Source organism: Sardina pilchardus, chromosome 10, assembly GCF_963854185.1.
Source record: "Sardina pilchardus chromosome 10, fSarPil1.1, whole genome shotgun sequence".
NCBI classification, from domain to species: Eukaryota; Metazoa; Chordata; class Actinopteri; order Clupeiformes; family Clupeidae; genus Sardina; species Sardina pilchardus.
In genome coordinates this window covers 18,647,665-18,654,726 of record NC_085003.1, presented here as the reverse complement: position 1 = coordinate 18,654,726, position 7,062 = coordinate 18,647,665, and the positions used below count along the sequence as shown (strand labels likewise).

The window sequence follows — 7,062 nt, the reverse complement described above, 5'->3', positions numbered from 1 at the left end:
GAGCAGCATGTGAGCTTGTGTCTCTGGTCCACTGGGGACCCTTAGTGTGATTGGCACAGGGGACGCTGCCAGGCAGAGTTGAGGGAAGGCGCAGCTCACAATCTCTCCTGTCTGGACATCATAAAGAATCGGGCGTAGAAATGGAAGATACGTACGGATGTGAGAAACTGTGTGTGACAAGAGGTTAAGAGATTTTGTACGCTCATCAACTGTAAGAAATGCAAAACCTCCTCAGTTGATGACAAAAACTTTCAGAGCTGATTGCATAAACAGCGCCTCTGCTAGTCATCTCTCTCCCTCCCTCCCTCCCCCTCTCTCTCTCTCTCTCTCTCTCTCTCTCTCTCTCTCCCTCTCTCTCTCTTTTCCACATCTTCCATATGTCAGATCCAGTGTTGTTGGCCCTTTTATCTGCAAACAAGTCAAAATGTTTCGTGCGGGCCTCGAGGTGTCGGTCACTCAGCCGTGTTAACTCGCCCGCTTCGTAACGCTTTACCCCCACGCCGGTCGACTCGAAGCTCGCCGCGCCGTGAACGGCAGCAGAGCCAAAGCCAACTTGACTCGGCGCACAGTGTGACTTTCACCGCCGCTGACTCGCCCCGGCGCTCCTCATTAGGCTAATTCAGAGTCGCGGGGGCCTCGGCTGCGGCCGAGCGACTCGCGTCTCCGTCGGCTAACCGTGTTCATTCGAACTGATTAAACGACTCGAAGCTCGCTCCCTCTCTCTTTTCTCCTCGCGGAAAAAAAAAAAACGGTGTCATCTGTGGCGATTAAGAGTCTGCGGCCGGATTGAGTTGAGCGCCTCGGACTTGCTCACACGAACTTCTCCCCCCTCCACCACCCCCACCCTACTCCACCCTGATCTGCCCCCCCCCCACCCCCCACCTCACCCGAGGGCGTGCAGTGAAGAGGAAAGGGATGACCCTGCAGAGTGGCGGGGAGGATAATGTTGGCCTAATCGGCAGAGACTAGGAGTTGACCTCCCCTATCTGTCTCATATCACTACCCCAGTCACACTCACCTCATCAATTTCACACTTCCTTTCCCCCGAAACGGCCTTCAGTTCCTCATACTGTCCCAGCGAAATGTTTTAAGGACCTCCGCTGTCGAAATGCCCCCCCCCCCACACACACCACCCCCCAGCCCCTAACAAGCAATTAAGTAGGCAACACTGTGATTCTACTTCACGGACAACAGTCAGATGGAAGGGTTAGCATTCAAAGGAATGCTGTGGCGTTTTTTTTTTACCCGGTGTAGAATGTATATGCTCGCTACAATGTAAATATGTGGAAAAGATGTTCAATGGCCTCCTCTGAACTGGGCAGCTTTAAGGCTCAGTAAGCTGTGAAAAGCTGGGGGGAATTAGGGCGGGAAAGTGTCAGATCCAGATGAGCGTGACTAGAAAATGATGGGCTTCCTGTCACACACGCGATTGAACCGGGGTGGGTGTGTGTGTGTGTGTGGGGGGGGTGGTGGTATTGGACGGGCGCGAGAGAGGAGAGAGGCTGTTGCGTCCGATTCACTGACTGTGTATCCACGGCTAGTGAACTGGAATTCACCTGATGCCAGACAAAAACAACAGCGGTGACAACGTCGTCAGTGACAACAACAACAACAACAACAACGGCAAAAGTGTCCAAAAATTCCCTGAAATACAGGTGTGGTTTGTGCAAATGTCACTGTGTGAAAACTCTGTTTTCACAAACTTTGCCAAGTTGGATTATTATTTGTTTTTATTTACTAACTCATTATTCATTAATATATTTATCTATTATTAAGGAAGCTACATATTGCATGCAGAGGCAAATTATACCTTTTGTATGCTCCAAACATGTGCCAAAGATGGCCAAACGCAGCTGCCCTCTGCACCACCAGTTTTGGGCCCGTTAGCAGTGGTGTGCTTGGCCACTGTGACTGACGGGAGAAACACCACTGCAGGATTCTCCTAAAACATGGAATTAAGCTCATCTGTTGATAATACACAATTTTCAAAAAAACGAATTCACTTTTCCCACAGCATTGCAGCACTTCTCAGACACTTGTCTCCTCTTAAGGACACATACAGAACAGACAAGCTATACATTTGATCCGTAAATGTGTGCTCTATATGTGGGATTGGCTATTAATGCCATGCAATTAGCTGTAAGATTTCAGGTCACTTCTTCCCCTATGGACCTCAACTGAGCTGAAATAATCACTGCACCTGCCGATGGTGTGTGTGTGTGTGTGTGTGTGTGTGTGTGTGTGGGGGGGGGGGGGGTCCAGAGGCAGGAGACAGTTTTAAATAAGCACAGGCCTGAGGGTCTCTCTCTCTCTCTCTCTCTCTCTCTCTGTCTCATCAGCGAGGCAGCACACATTTAATTACATGTCTCCGAGAGGTTGATATTTCTGTCAGGGGTCTCTGGGATGTGTCCATGGGGGATTTGATGCCAGGCTGAGCTGTATCTATTGTATCTAATTAATGTACAGTGGGTGGGCAGGCATATCATCATTGTGTATGTTTAGCCAGCACATTGCAATTATCGTTGCTGCTGCTTCGGAACATATAGATCACTGTGCAAACTTCATCACAAGTTTATTCATGTTCTGGATGAAGGGAACAACAAAAGAGCTTGTTAAAGTAAAAGTATGGACAGAAACATGAATGTGAAAATATATATGGCTCAGCGCCATAGCTCAGATTCACTCCAAAATGTAACAGGTTTTTTAAATAGCTGCATATCAGTAGCTCATAGTCAATGCTTTAGTGCTGTTTTCTTCATCAGTAAGTACCTTGTGTTGCAAGTAGTGGTTGCATCTGTCTGGAGAGGTCTTAGATACGGGACGCTGAGATGGGTGAGCTGTGCAATTTTTTGGAAATTCCTCTAAGGCATGATACCTGTGGAACATAAGCAGACGCCAAACCTTCAACAACAAAGACCATGGGTTATTTCAAGGCTTTTTCAAGTCAGAACATGTAACAGCAAAGCAAAACAAAACAGAAGGATGTTAGGATGTTAGGAGGATGGCAGACGGAGGTTAGACTGTAAAGGCAACACATACCCTATTACCCACATGGAAACATTTCACAGTTCCCCTCTCTCTTTCACACACACTCTCTCTCTCTCTTTCTTTCTCTCTCTCATCCATAATCTACACGTGTATAAAATGGCCCAGACGTCATGTGTACAGATGGGGCAGTTTGTCACACGACAATTACACAGTAACATCACACAATTGTGTCTCCCCGGTCTCGCTACGGGTCATTCCAGGCTCACTGGTCGTGATCTCATTCCTCCAGATCCAATGAGCCAGTAGATTAGGGGCTCTCCAGGCCGTGGACCCTTTAATTGAGCCAGCATGAGCATCCCGCAGTACTGCATGTGCTGCTTAACAGCTGTAATGGCTTGGGTGGAGGTGGTTCTCATCAGAGGGCATGCCGGTGATGCTGCTCGTTTGCAGCCAAAATGCATTCAACAGCACGCTGCTCTCAGTGGAAGTGAAGGACAAATGTCAACAATCTCGCATCCAGATGTTTCTAAACACGTCGAGTGAAACTCAGAAGGAAACTGGCATGAAACTGGAATGAAACTGGCACCCATACCTGAGAGCACAACAAAACCTCCTCTGCAAAAATAAGCGCACATACTTGTCATGGCCTGCAGGTAAGGCCGCATCTGGATCCAGTGGTGTCTCGTGAATGGCCTGATGATCCATGTCCACTGCAGTGGCCACTCTCGCCAGAGAGAGAGTGAGCGCTGCGACACTGCCGGACAGCCTAAGGCAAAGACAAACACACATTTTACATGTACATTTATATCTGCGTCTAGCCAAGATGCAACACCAATTGATTTCCTTCTCTCGGTATGTAGCGTGAAACAGAGAGCATGAAGCACATAGGCGGACGGGGCACAGGGAGTCGTTGCTTGCATATTAAACATGTTAAGAAAATACAGTGTGATGCCCATCAGTGTGTTTTTTTCATGATGCTGTTTGCAAGGATCACACAATTATTTTAGACAGTGTTCTCTTTTAAATGAAATGTCTACTTTGCTCTGAGGATTTTGTTTATTTCCCTCATTTGAGAAATGTGAGAAATATGTGCGATACTGAAACCCCTTTAATTGAATTAGCATATCCTACAAAGATACAATCTTAATTAGGAAATATTAGGACATTAATACTTATTATTGCAGGCTAATTTAATTAATACTACAATTTCCTATCAAACGGAGGCACAATATTGTATTAATTAACTGCTGGAGGAGACGTTGAACCTCTGTCCTAAATTAGCTTTGATTTTGGTGCATTCAAGCTTGAACATTTTAACATTTCTTTTTTTTTTTTCTCTCGCAAGCTTTCAAAGCACATCACGGAAAAGTGCAGGGCAATCTCGGACTGCCGCAGACTAACTGCGTTAATTATAATTCGCCCCCACAAACTCCAGCGGTTACGGCGACTCCCGACTCCGAAATGGACTTCGCCGACAACTTCTTCATCTGACTCACATGAAGAACCTGACAGGCACATATGGGGCTCCCGAGGAAATTGCATTTTAAAAGATCAAATTCAATGCCATTACATTATGAAAAAAAAAACAAAAACAGTAGATTCTCATCAGGGTCGGTGATGTGTGAGAGTGAGCGTGTGGAGGAGGGGGGTTAAGTCACTATAATTTCCCCTGCTAATACATTCTTTATTCGCCATGTATGATTTCTCTCGACTAAGTCACTTCAACTCTACCATCTCCTAGTGTCATGATATACTGCCTGCCTCATGGACTCCTATCAAAGACTCTTACGCCCCCCTGGGGTCAAAGGTCGGTGGACTCCTGCTACAAGAGTAGCTCATGTCAAGCCCCCCCCCCCACTCCCTCTCCCTCTACTTCTTCTTCTTCTCTCTTCGTTTAGGAGCGCTGGTCCTCGTTTGGTCACTGCTGCACTACACGAGTGCTGTGTGCCTAATGGGCTCATTTAGTGCGTCTCATTGTGGGCAGAGAAATGAGTTTAACCCTGCCAACCCCTCTCCCGTGGTGCAGGATCTGCTCAGCCGTCACCAGGCACAATGATTAGGCCAGCCAGGGGAGCAGCGCGTTATCAAGGGGACCGTTCCACAGACACCCGCTCCCCTCCCCTCCCCTCCATCACCCACTCTCCCCTCAAAACTACAGGGGCTCCAGAGTCCCTCTGATCCAACCCCAGGCACTGGGATGACACTGGGCAACACGATTGCAAAAAGGGGTTTTCATCTGCCACATTCATATCAGTTCTGGCATCCAAGATAACACTAAAGCACACTTACCAGGCACTGGACTGGCCAGTGGACAGTGGACTTAAATGCACTTGGAATGAGCAGTTTGTTTATTTATGCATTTATCTATTTATTTATTTATTTTCGCATGGCCTCAGAAAGGACCTCATCGGGGTAGAAAGGTCATGCACGCCGTGCTGTGACCACGGCGACACGTCGTGAGAGCGACTCAGTGGTTCGGGGCAGGAGAGACGAGGCGCACACCCCACCACCACCACCACCACCACCACCACCACCACCACCACCACCACCATCACCATCGGCCCCCACACACCCCTGGAGCTCGGGGACAAACACTTGCTAATGCTTCACGGATGGCTGGCCAGCTGGACTGGAGGCTATGGGACAGGGATTGGGGGGGGTCTCCTCCTCACAGCTGCTCACTTGGGGGCCACAAGGCCTCCCTCTCTCAGCTACCCCATGCCCCCAGCGGAGCTACAACCCCCACATCCACCCTCGTCTGCCCTGACTCCATGCTGCCTCGGTGGGGAGCGGTACCCCCCCCCCCCCCCCCAGAGGCCTCCAGCTCGTCCCACAGCACACTTCAGACAGACACCCCACCTTGCAGCCTAGTTTAGAGCTGTCACTCACTGTGGCAGGCAGAGCAGCAGCAGCAGCAGCAGCAGCAGCAGCAGCATCAGTGTCTTCTGCCATCATGTCAAACGAGCTTGCTTTCTTTCAGACTTACTGTGGGATATCTCTGGGATTCTGATCGAGAGATTTTCTCACACTTAACAGTTACTGTAACAATGTGACAATGGATTGGCCGTAATGGAATATAAAAGTGATGTATCTCGATTTGAATGTTTGAATGATGAATAAAAATGAAAAAAAAAAGAAAAAGACAATGGCAGTGCAAATTATCCCTGTGCCACTACCCGTAACAAACATCTATTGTGTATATCTTTCAATTTAATTCATATAAAGATTAAATGATGATATGGGAAAATATGAATAGTATAAATACAAAAATATTGATATTAACACTATATTTGATGTGTATAAAAAATTACTATAATTTTTAGGAAAGATATTTTCTGTATTCACCTTGATGTTACTTTCAATATTCCACTTTTGTTTTCATGAGCTTGCTAAATAATGTGTCAGGATACAACACTTCTGAAGGTGCAAACGCAACTAGAGTATGAACGAGAGCCAGTGTTAGCTGAAGTGAAAAATCTTTTGGAAGCAGTGGCGTTTCAACAACTTCACATCACGTCCTGCTCTCCTCCCGCAGATATACAGTTCCCCTCTGTTTATTAGGCCTATGTGTTGGAAACTGTGAGGCATTAATTCCAGTCAATAAGCATATCATCATTAATCCCTGTTGAATACTACCCATCCCTGGGGTGAGCCATCAGTATGGGTGAATGATTCTCCCCCCCCTACACCACCATCACCACCCTCCCCCGATGCCCACCTCCTTCCACTGCACCCCTTTCCCTCACCAAATTACACCCCATCCCATTTGTGAGAGAGCACCAACAGTCAGTCCGGAGTAGGCTCCGGAAGTTTCTCTGTAAAAGATCACAAAGTGGTCCTTCCCAATTTGGAAAGAGTTACTACTTCTTCGTCCCCTCTCCTTTAGAAATGTAGTGATAGACAGAACCGCGAAAGGAAAAAAAAACAACAACAAAAAAAAAAAACAATAAATAAAAAAATTGCGAATATGCACAATTTTGCCTGAAATTTAGCTTTTCGATGCGGGCGAGGAGGCGTCGGTGATGGGGGTGGTGATGGGGGTGAGATGGAGGCTGCGGTCGGTGGGTCGGGGCT

General features: G+C 47.5%; 1 long non-coding RNA gene across 1 annotated transcript; it reads right to left on the bottom strand.

Annotated features, from left to right (window-relative positions):
- Positions 1 to 1,818: 1,818 nt before the first annotated feature.
- LOC134093662 (uncharacterized) lies at positions 1,819 to 3,687 on the bottom strand. Its single transcript, XR_009940372.1, has 3 exons — positions 3,626 to 3,687; positions 2,770 to 2,875; positions 1,819 to 1,942 (listed from the first exon to the last, which is right to left on the bottom strand). It is a non-coding gene; the product is annotated as an uncharacterized LOC134093662 (long non-coding RNA).
- Positions 3,688 to 7,062: the final 3,375 nt, after the last annotated feature.